The sequence below is a fragment of the Papio anubis genome, chromosome 4, assembly GCF_008728515.1.
Source record: "Papio anubis isolate 15944 chromosome 4, Panubis1.0, whole genome shotgun sequence".
In the NCBI taxonomy this organism is placed as follows: Eukaryota; Metazoa; Chordata; class Mammalia; order Primates; family Cercopithecidae; genus Papio; species Papio anubis.
Genome location: NC_044979.1, coordinates 97,331,093 through 97,344,238, shown reverse-complemented (window position 1 = coordinate 97,344,238; position 13,146 = coordinate 97,331,093). Strand labels below are relative to the sequence as shown.

The following is a 13,146-nucleotide window of genomic DNA, read 5'->3' as shown; positions in this document are numbered from 1 at the left end:
AAGGATAATAAAGGAATGTAATGAATGACTCAATACACATAAATTCCACAACTTAGATGAAATAGAATAATTCCTCAAACCAAAAATAATGAAGTTCATCTAAGATGAAACAGACACTCTGAATAGTCCTATATTTATTAAAGAAATTGAATCAGCAGTTGAAAAGCATTTTATAGAAGAAGTCTCCAGGTCTGTATGGATTCACTGGTAAATTCTACCTAACATTTAAGGAAAAAAACAAGGCCAATTGCAGAGACTCATGCCTGTAATACCAATACCGGGAGGCTGAGGCAAGAAGATCGCTTGAGCCCCGGAGTTCAAGACCAGCCTAGGCAACAAAGCGAGAGATCTCATCCCTACAAGAAATTTAAAAATTAGCTGGGCTCGGTGGCATACATCTGTGGGCCTAGGTCTTCAGGAGGCTAAGGTGGGAGGATCACTAGCCCAGGAGGTGGAGGGCTCCATTTTGCCACTGTACTCCAGCCTGGGTGACAGCATGAGACTGTCTAAAAAGTAAATAAAGAAAATAAAATTTTAAAAAAATACAAATTCTACATAATCTTTGTCAGAAACTAGAAGAGGAGGAATACTTCTCAACCTACTTTATGATTTTGCTAACAAAATCATACAAAGACAGTAAGAAAATTATAGACCAGTATTGTAACCAACATAGATGCAAAATATCCTCAATAAAATGTTAGTAAATCAAATCCAGGAATATATAAAAAGAATAATACATGACTAAACAGTTTGTCCCAGCAATACAAGGCTGACTTAATAGTCTACAATTTTAAAAATGTAATCCACCATATTAATAGTCTAGCTCTTTCCTTCAGAGCAGGCGGCGGCGGCGGCGGCGGCGGCGGCGGCGGCGGCGGCGGCAGCCTATGCAGCAATGGCCAAGATCAAGGCTCGAAACCTTCACCGGAAGGAGCAGCTGCTGAAACAGTTGCACGACCTGAAGGTGGAGCTGTCCCAGCTGAGCGTCGCCAAAGTGACAGACGGTGCGGCCTCCAAGCTCTCTAAGACCTGAGTCGTCCGCAAATTGGACGTGTTCTCACGTTTATTAACCAGACTCAGAAAGAAAACTTCAAGAAATTCTACAAGGGCAAGAAGTATAAGCCCCTGAACCTGTGGCCTAAGAAGACACACGCCATGTGCCGCCGGTTCAACAAGCACAGATGGAACCAGAAGACCAAGCAGCAGCAACGGAAGGAGAGGCTGTACCTGCTGCAGAAGTACCTAGTCAAGGCCTGAGTGGCCCATTGTCAATAAAGCACAGCTGGCTGAGGAAAAAAAAAAAAGTCTAAAGAAGAAAAAACATAGGAACATAATAACTGATGCAGAAGAAGCATTTGGCAAAATTCAACATATATTTATGGTAAAACCCTCAGCAAACTGGAAAAGAAGGGAACTTTCTCAAACTGATAAAGGGCATCTTCAAAAAACCTACAGGTAATAATATATTACATATTACTTATATGTGACTATACAAGTGACATGATATCACTCAATAGTGAAAGACTGAATGTTTTTCCTCTAAGACTAGAAACAAGGCAATAATGTGTACTTCTACCACACCTATTCCAAGTCACATTGAACTCCCAGCCAGTGCAATATCATGAGAAAAAGGAATAAAAGTCATATAGATTGGGGGAAAAGATATAAAAAGAGTCCCTATTCTCAGATTATGTGATTGTGTAGAAAATCTCAAGGAATTTGTATTGAAAAACAAATTTCAAGACATAATTTAATTTGGCAAGGTTACAAAGTTAATAGACAAAGATCAATAGTATTTCTATACACTAGTAATATACATTTGGAAATGAGAAATTTAAATAACATTTATAATAGTTTTTAAAATGAAATACATATACATATATACGATATAAATGATATTTAATGGCATAAATCTAACAAAATAAGTACAGTATCTGTATCCTATGTACAATATAACGTTGATGACAGAAATCAAAGAAAACCTAGATAAATGAAGACATATGCCTTTCCAACCAATTAGAAGATTCAATATGGGCCAGGCACAGTGGCTCACGCCTGTAATCCCAGCACTTTGGGAGGCCAAGGCAGGCAGATCATGAGGTCAGGGGTTTGAGACCAGCCTGGCTAACATGGTGAAACCCCATCTCTACTAAAAATGCAAAAAAAAATTAGCCAGGTGTGGTGGCACGTGCCTGTAGTCCCAACTACTCTGGAGGCTGAGGCAGGAGAATGGCTTGAACCCAGGAGGCAGAGATTGCAGTGAGCCTAGACTGCACCATTGCACTCCAACCTGGGCGAGAGAGCAAGACTCTGTCTCAAAAAAAAAGAAAGAAAGAAAGAAAGATTCATTATAATAAAGATGTTATTTTTTCCAAAGATAGTTATAGATTTAATGCATTTCTGGGCAGGCACAGTGGCTCACACTTGTAATCCCAGCACTTTGGGAGACCAAGGCAGGCAGATCGCCTGAGGTCAATCAGGAGGAGTTCGAGACCAGCCTGGCCAACACGGCAAAACTCCATCTCTACTAAAAATACAAAAATTGGCCAGGCACAGTGGCTCACGCCTGTAATCCCAACACTTTGGGAGGCCAAGGTGGGTGGATCACCTGAGGTCGGGAGTTCGAGACCAGCCTGACCAACATGGAGAAATCCCGTCTCTACTAAAAATACAAAATTAGCTGGACATGGTGGCGCATGCCTGTAATCCCAGCTACTAGGATGGCTGAGGCAGGAGAATCGCTTGAACCCGGGAGGCAGAGGTTGCAGTGAGCTGAGATCATGCCATTGCACTCTAGCCTAGGCAACAAGAGCAAAATCCCATCCCAATAATAATAATAATAATACAAAAATTAGCCGGGCATGGTAGCATGTGCCTGTAATCCCAGTTACTTGGGAGGCTGAGGCAGGAGAATTGCTTGAACCCAGGAGGCGGGGGTTGCAGTGAGCTGAGATCATGCCACTGCACTCCAGCCTGGGAACAGAGACAGACTGTCTCAAAAATAACAATAATATTAATAAAATAAATAAATAAAAATAAGATTTAATGCATTTCCAATCAAAATGCCAGAAATACTTTTTAAAATAATAAGCTGATTCTGGTATTTATTTTTATTTTTATTTTTATTTATTTATTTATTTTTTTTTTTTGAGATGGAGTCTGCTCTGTCAGATGGAGTCAGGCTGGAGTGCAGTGGCCGGATCTCAGCTCACTGCAAGCTCTGCCTCCCGGGTTTATGCCATTCTCCTGCCTCAGCCTCCCGAGTAGCTGGGACCACCTCGCCCGGCTAGTGTTTTGTATTTTTTAGTAGAGACGGGGTTTCACCGTGTCAGGTTTTGAACTCCCGACCTCAGTCGATCTGCCCAACTCGGCCTCCCAAAGTGACGGGATTACAGACATGAGCCACTGTTTCTGGTCCCGTGTTTTTTTTTTGTTTTTTTTTTTTTTAACTGAACAACTCACCGCACCATCTTGGCGCCAGCCACTGTGCTTTGCATAGCCTTGATATTTCCAAGATTCAAAATGTTTCAAACAGGATTTTAGTGACACAATTTGCAATTCTCACTCCAAATAGATTTTATGTATACATCGCCTGCAGGGGAGGTAATCCCTGCTGATAAAGTCTGCACTTCAAAGCTTCCTGCCTTATCTTCAGGTAAGGGAATTGTTTGAAGGATGTGTGTTAGTAATTACTCAGTCTTTGGGGTAGGCAGGAAGTTTGTAGTATTGCTATCAGCTTTACATTCCTATTCAGGAGCTAGGTAAGTATTCTTCCTCAAGGAAGACCCTGAGGTTTAGGAGGCTGATTTTCACACACAGCCAGTACATGGTGATAGGGGATTTGAACTCTGGTTTGCCTGGTTTCAAAGTCTAAATCTTTTCCCCTACATCAGGCTGCCTCTTTTATTACTGAGTGAGCAACCCCACTTCCTATGAAACTGGCTCTACTTCATTCTGAGCTGTTTTTTAAAAAAATGTTCCTACTGTTCTCCCAGCTGAGGAGTTCAAATTATTCTATAGTGCAATAGCATAAACTAGTGTTTCACATGCTATGGAATTCTCAATGGGTTCATCGGTGAGTGTTGTATTTAATGGGGATTGAAAATCATATAGGATGATTGTTCATTTGATCAGCTTCTTTGAAGAGACAGTAAGAGAAATAATTGCACAGAGACCAAGCATAAATAATGTTGCTTGACATGAATACTAGAATTCTAAAGCTAGATTTCCAATTATGTGTTAGATCAAAATAGTTTATATAAGAAAATATTTCCAGGCCGGGCGCGGTGGCTCACACCTGTAATCCTAGCACTTTGGGAGGCTGAGGCAGGCGGATCACTTGAGGTCAGGAGTTCAAGACCAGTCTGGCCAACATGGTGAAACCCTGTCTCTACTGAAAGTACAAAAATTAGCTGGGTGTGGTGGTGGTCGCCTGTAATCCCAGTTCCTCAGAAGGCTGAGGCAGGAGAATAGCTTGAACCCAGGAGGCAGAGGTTGCAGTGAGCCGAGATCTTGCCACTGCACTCCAGCCTGGGTGACAAGAGCGAGACTCCATCTCAAAAAAAAAGATTTCCAAAATTATAACCAAAATCATTAGTAGAGTATGATTAAAACACAATTCCTTTTAATAGAGCTTTTTCATGGCCACACCAACTGCAGAAAATTAAGTCAAGTTACATCAACCCTTTGTATACTGATGAGTGCTTATAACATACTAGAGGCTGGGGTGTGGTGGCTCACGCCTGTAATCCCAGCACTTTGGGAGGCCGAGGCGGACAGATCACTTGAGGTCAGGAGTTCGAAACCAGCCTGGCTGAAATGGTGAAACCCTGTCTCTACTAAAAATACAAAAAATTAGCTGGGTGTGGTGGTGCACGCCTGTAATCCCACCTACTTGGGAAACTGAGACGGGAGAATCGCTTGAACCTGGGAAGTGGAGGTTACAGTGAGCCAAGATCATGCCACTGCACTCCAGCCTGGGCAACAGAGTGAGACTCTGTCTCAAAAAAAAACAAAAAAAACCACACACACAGAAAACCCAAGCTGTTGCATGGGCCAGTGCCCAGGGCGCTCAGGGAAGAGGCCAGGACAGTTTTCTGGGAATGAGAGCCCTTCTCCTACCTTTTTAAAAGGATTCTCAGATCATTTGCAGGTTGGGGATTTGGATCATGGGATCACTTCTTTTTTTTTTTTTTTTTTTGAGACGGAGTCTTGCTCTGTAGCCCAGGCTGGAGTGCAGTGGCCGGATCTCAGCTCACTGCAAGCTCTGCCTTCCGGGCTTACGCCATTCTCCTGCCTCAGCCTCCCCAGTAGCTGGGACTACAGGCGCCCGCCACCTCGCCCGGCTAGGTTTTTTTTGTATTTTTTAGTAGAGACGGGGTTTCACCGTGTTAGCCAGGATGGTCTCGATCTCCTGACCTCGTGATCCGCCCGTCTTGGCCTCCCAAAGTGCTGGGATTATAGGTTTGAGCCACCGCGCCCGGCCCATGGGATCACTTCTAATTCAGGTCTGTTTCTCACCATCTCCCAGCGGTATTTCTGGCCTGGAAAGACACCTCTTCCTACCCTGCTCCCTCCACATATTCACGAGTTTTCAAATGTTTCAATGCTTTCAAGTGTTTTACATGACAACCTCCTCCCCAGACAAAAGCTTGCTGAAATAATATTTACACTTACTTACACACTCTGATGGTTTCTCCTCTATTCCATTTAATTCCATTTCTTTACAAAGCATGCTGGTTGTAACCAGCTGCATTTCTTACTCCTTAGAGGAGTCAGATTAGTAAACCCATTGTTTGCAAAGCCCTAGCCTTAAATGAGTTATCCTCTGTTATAGGAGAGCTTTAGAAGACTCCCCACAATAGAGAGCAGCCCTGGATTCACTCTCCCTACCCATGCTGGCCCCATCCTGCCCCACACCATGTGTCCAGACTCCATGTGTCCAGACTGTACCTGGACCACAAACTGGCCTGACTTTGAGTAGACAGTTGAGAGCTTTCTACAGTTTTGGGAGTCTCAGAAGGTTCCAGACTGAACTTGCAGCTCCCTTCTCAGAGTATAGCTGATTTGGATCATAAATCTGTGAACATGGAACTGGAAGGGACTTTCCTTTTTTTTTTTTTTTTTTTTTTGAGACAGAGTCTTACTCTGTCACCCAGGCTGGAGTGCAGTGGGACGATCGTGGCTTACCACAACCTCCACCTCCTGAGTTCAAGCGATCCTCCTGCTTCAGTCTTCCAGTAGCTGGGACTACAGGTGCGTGCCACCATGCCCGGCTAATTTTTGTATTTTTAGTAGGGACAGGGTTTTGCCATGTTGGCCAGGCTGGTCTCAAACTCCTGAGCTCAGGTGATCTACCCACCTCGGCCTCCCAAAGTGCTGGGATTACAGGTGTGGGCTACTGCACCTGGCCAGGAAGAGACCTTCTTGAGGCCCACATTTTTATAGAGGAGGAAACTGAGGCCAGGGATTTCTTGCAGTCAGCATAATGAATTTGAGATTTATCCAAGTCGTGTGTAACAGTGGTTCATTTCTTTTGATTGCTGAGTAGTATTCCACTGACGAATGTACCATAGTTTGTTTCTCCATTTACCTATTGAAGCACACTTGGGTTTTTTCTAGTTTTTGATGATTATGAAAAGGGCTGCTATAAACATGTACAGATTTTTATGTGAACTTAAGTTTTCATCTCTAGTAAATACTTAGGTGTTAGATTGCAGGGCCTATGGTTAGTGTATATTTAGCTTTATTAGAAACTGCCAAACTATTTCCAGAATTTCTATATAATTTTGAATTCCTCCCAGCAATGTATGAAAGTTCCAGTTGATCCACATCCTCACCAGCATTTGATATTATCAGTTAAAAATAATTTTAAAAATATTTTAGCCATTCTAGTAGGTATATAGTGGTATCTCACTATGGTTTTAATCTATGTATCACTAATGGCTAATGATGTTAAAAACCTTTTCCTGCGTTTATTTGCCACTAGTATATCCTTTTTGGTGCTGTATCTGTTCGAGTCCTTTAAAAAATACATTTTAGGCCGGGTGCGGTGGCTCACGCCTGTAATCCTAGCACTTTGGGAGGCTGAGGCGGGTGGATCACGAGGTCAGGAGATCGAGACCATCTTGGCTAACACAGTGAAACCCTGTCTCTACTAAAAATACAAAAAATTAGCCGGCCGTGGTGGTGGGCGCCTGTAGTCCCAGCTGCTCGGGAGGCTGAGGCAGGAGAATGGCATGAACCTGGGAGGCCGAGCTTGCAGTGAGCCGAGATCACGCCACTGCATTCCAGCCTGGGCGACAGACTGAGACTCCGTCTCAAAAAAAAAAAAAAAAAAAAAAAAATTTTAATTTTATTTTTTATTTTTTTAAAATTTTTAGAGACAGGGTTTCACTCTGTCACCCAGGCTGGAGTGCAATGGTGCAATCATAGCTCACTGCAGCCTTAAACTCCTGGGCTCGTGCGATTCTTCCAACTTAGCCTCCCAAGTAGCTGGGACTACAGATGTGTGTCACCATGCCTGGCAACTTAAAAAAATTTTTTTTTGTAGAGACGGAGTCTTGCCATGTTGACCAGGTTGGTCTTGAACTCCTGGCCTCAAGTGATCTTTCCACCTTGGCCTCCCAAAGTGGTGGGATTACGAGTGTGAACCACTATGCCTAGGCCACAGTTCTTCGTATATTCTGAACACAAATTCATTGTTGGATATTTGTGATTTGCAAATATTTTCTCCCCTAGCCTGTAGGTTGTCTTTTCATTTTGTTCTATTTATTGTTTTAATCCATTGACCAACATCTGTCCAATCCATCTCATTTTCTTAATAGTGTCTTTTTCAGAGCAAATGTTTTAAAATTTGATAAGTCCAATTTTTTTTTCTAATTTTATGTCAATTTTTTATTTTATGAATGTGCTTTTGGTGTCGTGTCTAAGAATTCTTTGCCCTAAACCCAGGTCACAATGGTTTTCTTCCACATTTTCTTCTAAAAGTTTTGTACTTTCAGCCGGGCATGAGCCTGTAATCCCAGCACTTTGGGAGGCCGAGGTGGGTGGATCACGAGGTCAGGAGTTCAAGACCAGCCTGGCCAAGATGGTGAAACCCCGTCTCTACTAAAAATACAAAAAATTAGCTAGGCGTGGTGGTGGGCACTTGTAATCCCAGCTACTCGGGAGGCTGAGGCAGAGAATTGCTTGAACCCGGGAGGTGCAGGTTGCAGTGAGCCAAGATCGCGCCACTGCACTCCAGCCTTGGCAACAGACCGAGACTCTGTCTCAAGGAAAAAAAAAAAAAGTTTTGTATTTTCATGTTTTATATTTTGTATATTTTGAGGTAAGTTTTACCTCAAATAAGATGTGAGGTTTAGTTTGCAGTTTTTTGGGTTTTTTTGTTTTTGGCATAAGGATGTCCAATTATTCTAACACTAGTTGTTGAAAGGACTGTCCTTTCTTCATTTGCACCTTTGTCAAAAGTCAGTTGGCCATATTTGGGTGGTACTATTCAGGGACTGTCTGTTCTGTTTCATTGGTCTATTGTCTATTTCTTTCTAATACCATACTGTCTTGATTACTGTCGCTTATAGTAAGTCTTAAATCGGATAATGTGTTTCCTCCAACTTTTTTTTCATAATTTCTTTGGTTCTTCTAGTTCCTTTTCCTTTCCATTTAAATTCCAGAATCAGGCCAGGCACGGTGGCTCAAGCCTGTAACCCCAGCACTTTGGGAGGCCGAGACGGGCGGATCATGAGGTCAAGAGATCGAGACCAGCCTGGCCAATATGGTGAAACCCCATCTCTACTAAAAATACAAACATTAGCCAGGTGTGGTGGCAGGCGCCTGTAATTCCAACTACTCAGGAGGCTGAGGCAGGAGAGTCACTTGAAACCGGAAGGCGGAGGTTGCAGTGAGCCAAGATTGCGCCACTGCACTCCAACCTAGGCCAAAGAGCAAAACTCCGTCTCAAAAAAAAAAAAAATCCATAGTGGAAATAAAATGTCCTTTGAAGATCTAACTCTTTGAAAGCCATTGTGCACTCTTACATGAATGTCATTTTACTTTGGCTTATTTTTGGCTTCTGAGATCATTTTCCCATTTTCCTCTGAGATAAGACTGAAGAAGCTTAATTTTTCATCTTTCAGAAAATCAACATATATACATTGACCTACTGTGCTAAGTAACTGATAAAATTGTCTAAATCAAGTATCCTCACTCCATCCATACAGCATTTTCAGGCCTCTGTGCCATTCACTATGACTCGTATTTCATGACTCAGTGTGATGGGAAGGGAGACGTCCTGAAGAATGAAATGGAAATGAAGGCAGAGCGCTTATTTCAGACACCCCTTCTCCCAAGGATGTATTGCTTTGTCCTGAAATTGGAATAACCGACTTTGAAGGAAGAAAGGAATACAGCACAGAATTTGTTCTGGGCCACATCCATTAGCCAATAGCCAAGGCAACTTCCTTTAACCAACGTGATCGTCCATCAACAGGCAGCACTCCAAAAAGCATTCAAACATGATCTATGTCAAGGTAATTTCTTGGGTACAATTTGTCTAAGAATTACATTGTGGGAAAAGAACCAAACTAACTCTTTATGTCATTGGGACTTAACTTCACAGGTAATGAGAAAAATTAAGGGGTCCACAGGTGATCGTTGAAGATAGAAATCTATCTCGAAATCATCATTGGTGTAAAAGTACCATTCCACTACTAGACAAACCTATACCACACATCCAAAAATATACTATGTTAAAGTTGCATTCAGTTCAATTCACAACAATCACTTCTTTACCAAAGTCTCAACTACCCATCAGCTGAAACTGCCTCTGGAAAGGCTACTAATAAACTTTAAAAACTTTTATAAAGCTTGGCATGGTGGCAAGTGCCTGTAGTCCCACACACTCAGGAGGTTGAGGCAGGAGGATCACTTGAGCCCAGGAGGTTGAGGCTGTAGTGAGCTATGATCATGCCACTGCACTCCAGCCTGGGTAACAGAGTTGGTCAAAAAAAAAAAAAAAAAAGAAGTTTTATGAAACTCATCTAATCAGGTGGAGACTCCAATTTGAAGAGTGTTCCTTAGTAGAATTTTGGAGAGAGAGGTTGTGGAGAGAGAACTTGAATATCAGTTAACTGTAGAAAGGTTATGTGAAATGTAAAGTTTTAGAAATTAAAAGTCTGAGTTGTGGGTGACACATGCTTTCACATGAGTAGTCCAGGAAATAAGCCCAAGCCACAAACAAAACCAGAACTTCCCTCTGTGGCTTGCCAGATCAGTGTAAACCTCCCATTTCATCCTCTTCAACCAAAGAGAGGCCATCCTGTAACATACAAGCATGGAGTATTCCATTAAGTGTCCACCCTCAGATAGTCACGTGAAGTCATCTACACTTCTGCATTCCCCCTTGTGTATACCCACATGCCTGTATCCAAGCCTGATTGGGAAAGTACAGTGAAATTAGTTGAGGATCTCTTGTCACATCTTGCTAAAATGTGACATAAGATGAAATAAGAGTAAAATTTTTACCAGATCAAAATCATAATTCCAATTAACTAATTTATTAAAAGAGTATCAGATCTGAGATAGAGTTTCCAGTGTAGGAGTATGATCAGTGACTTTCCCGTAGGCTACCTCCAAGTGATTTGGACCTTGTATACTTAACAGCATGAGCTCAAATCCAAGTGTGGGTCTCCATGACCTAAGCAATGATTCCTGTTTCCAATAGTTGGCTTTACAACTTGAGTGATTTACCAAGATTTGTGGTTATATTCAACTCTCCCTTTCTTTCTTCTCTTCCCTCTTTATCTCCTTTGATCTAATGCAGACCTCTCAACTAATACAAGCCTCTGCCTGTGGCATCACGGAGAAGACATCCTTATCAAGATGGCTCTGTTAGTTCAAGAATTACTATATATGCATTGAATTAAATCTATTTCTTCAAAAAAATAAAATGACCTTTTTTCTCTGCAGGAAGTAGAATTATTGGCTCTTTTGCAGGGATATCATGATAGCAGCAGACCTATTCAGTTAGGGCTAAGAGCACTTTCCTGGAATTTAAAAAATTATCTTTGGAACTGCCAGACTATTTTTGTATATATTTCTTCCACAGTCACCACTATCCCCAAAGACTATCTCTGATCTTAATCCTAATTCCCAAAGGCACCTGGCCAGTTCTGGCCATCTAGATAAGAAACTGGCGGGGCTCTCTAAATGTTTTTTCCCCTAAGGCACACTTAAGTCAACATGCAAGTTTATCTTCGAGTCTGCAACCTGAGCTTGCAACTCCTCCTTTGCACTTCCTTCCTGGTAGTTTAGAGGGGTAACATCTAGGTGAAAGTATGCCCGATTGCCCTGTTTTTCTCAATATTTGCATTTCACTAACTTCAGTTGCTGACCCCAGAGATGTACAACTGAAATGTCCACTTCCACTGAAGTTCCTAGACTGGCCATTAAGAAATGCAGCTTTGGGGCCACCACTTTGGGAGGCCAAGGTGGGAAGATTGATCACCTGAGCCCAGGAATTTAAGACTAGCCTAGAGAACACAGCAAGACCCCACTGCTACCAAAAAAAAAAAGGAAGAAAGAAAGAAAAAATAATAATAATAATAACTGGATATGGACCTGTAGTCCCAGCTGCTGGGGAGGCTGAGGTGGGAGGCTGAGGTAGGAGGATCTCTTGAGCCCAGGATGCCAAGGCTGCAGTGAGCCTTGATCACAACACCGCACTCCAACCTGGGGGACAGAGTGAGGCCCTGTCTCAAAAAAAAAATGCAGCTTTGGCCTTTGGATCTGGACACGTTATTGCAGCCCAAGTGAAATACAAAAGGCATGTAGGGCACCCAGCCTCTCCTCTCCATCAAAATAAGATGAATAGAAGTTGCATATTTCCTGTGTAACATCCTGTGTCTTCTCTAAATCCACTGTAGCCACAAAAGTTTCATTTTACTCACAGAAAACTGAAAGACCAATAAAGTTAAGTAGATTGGCTAATTGGTTGTTTTGTTTGTTTGTCTGTTTGAGATAGTTTTTCGCTCTTGTTGCCCAGGCTGGAGTGCAATGGCAGAATCTCAGTTCACTGCAACCTCCGCCTCCCAGGTTCAAGCAATTCTCCTGCCTCAGCCTCCCAAGTAGCTGGAATTACAGGCGCATGCCACCACGTTCGGCTAATTTTTGTATTTTTAGTAGAGACGGGGTTTTGCCATGTTGGGCAGGCTGGTCTCGAACTCCTGACCTCAGGTGATCTGCCCACCTTGACCTCCCAAAGTTCTGGGATTACAGGCATAAGCCACCGTGCCTGGCCTGCTAAACAATCTTGAACATTGTTCCTGGCTCTAAAATGTCAGAGTGCCTCCAGTTATGCGGTATCTCTAAACTACTAAAACTTGGGTTAGTCAATAAATAATCTGAGTGGACCATGTGTATTTAAAGAAAATAAGGAGACCCAGATCCTTTCCCTATGAATCTCAAACTCAGGTCAATTACAATTCATTGCATTACTGAGTACCCACCAGGTGCTAGGGCATGCCTCTTCTTTCCCTTCTCTGGCAGTTCTCAATTTTCACTGTGCATCAGGATCACCTGGGGGAGCTTGGAAAAAGACTAATGTTCAGACTGCCCATGTCAAGACTTCAATTGATTTAGGGCAGAGTCTGTTGTAAAAATTAGCCCACGTGATTCTAACATGGAGCCAACACTGACCCTTCCACAGCTAAGTTTGTCACCACCACGTTCTGTGGCAAATTCCAACAGGCAGAATTTACATAAGTGGCCTCTATTTCCCTTCATACCAGAGAAGGTGAGACTGGGAATTAAGTCATACTCTTAGTCCAGGGGGTAAATGGAAGTTAGGATTAGGGGTAAAGAGCAAGAAAGAGAACAAAGAAGACAGAAGGGAATTAAAATGCTTTCTGTTTATTATCTCATTTAATCATAACCACCACCCCTCGGATAAACAAACTGAAGCTCAAGGGATTCAACAGTTCACCAGATCACTCAGCCAGTAAGCAAAAAAAAAACGAGAATTTAAACCAGCCTCTTACCCCCAAACCTAGGTTCTACTCATGCTACCCCCAAACCTAGGTTCTACTCATGCTACCCTCCTCATCCTGCAAGTCTAACTTCAAGCTCCAGTACCATAAGCAACACCGCCTG

The 13,146-nt window shown here is 42.5% G+C and overlaps 1 pseudogene; it reads left to right on the top strand.

Moving 5' to 3' along the window:
- Positions 1-301: 301 nt before the first annotated feature.
- Positions 302-10,962, top strand: LOC103882946 (annotated as a pseudogene).
- Positions 10,963-13,146: the final 2,184 nt, after the last annotated feature.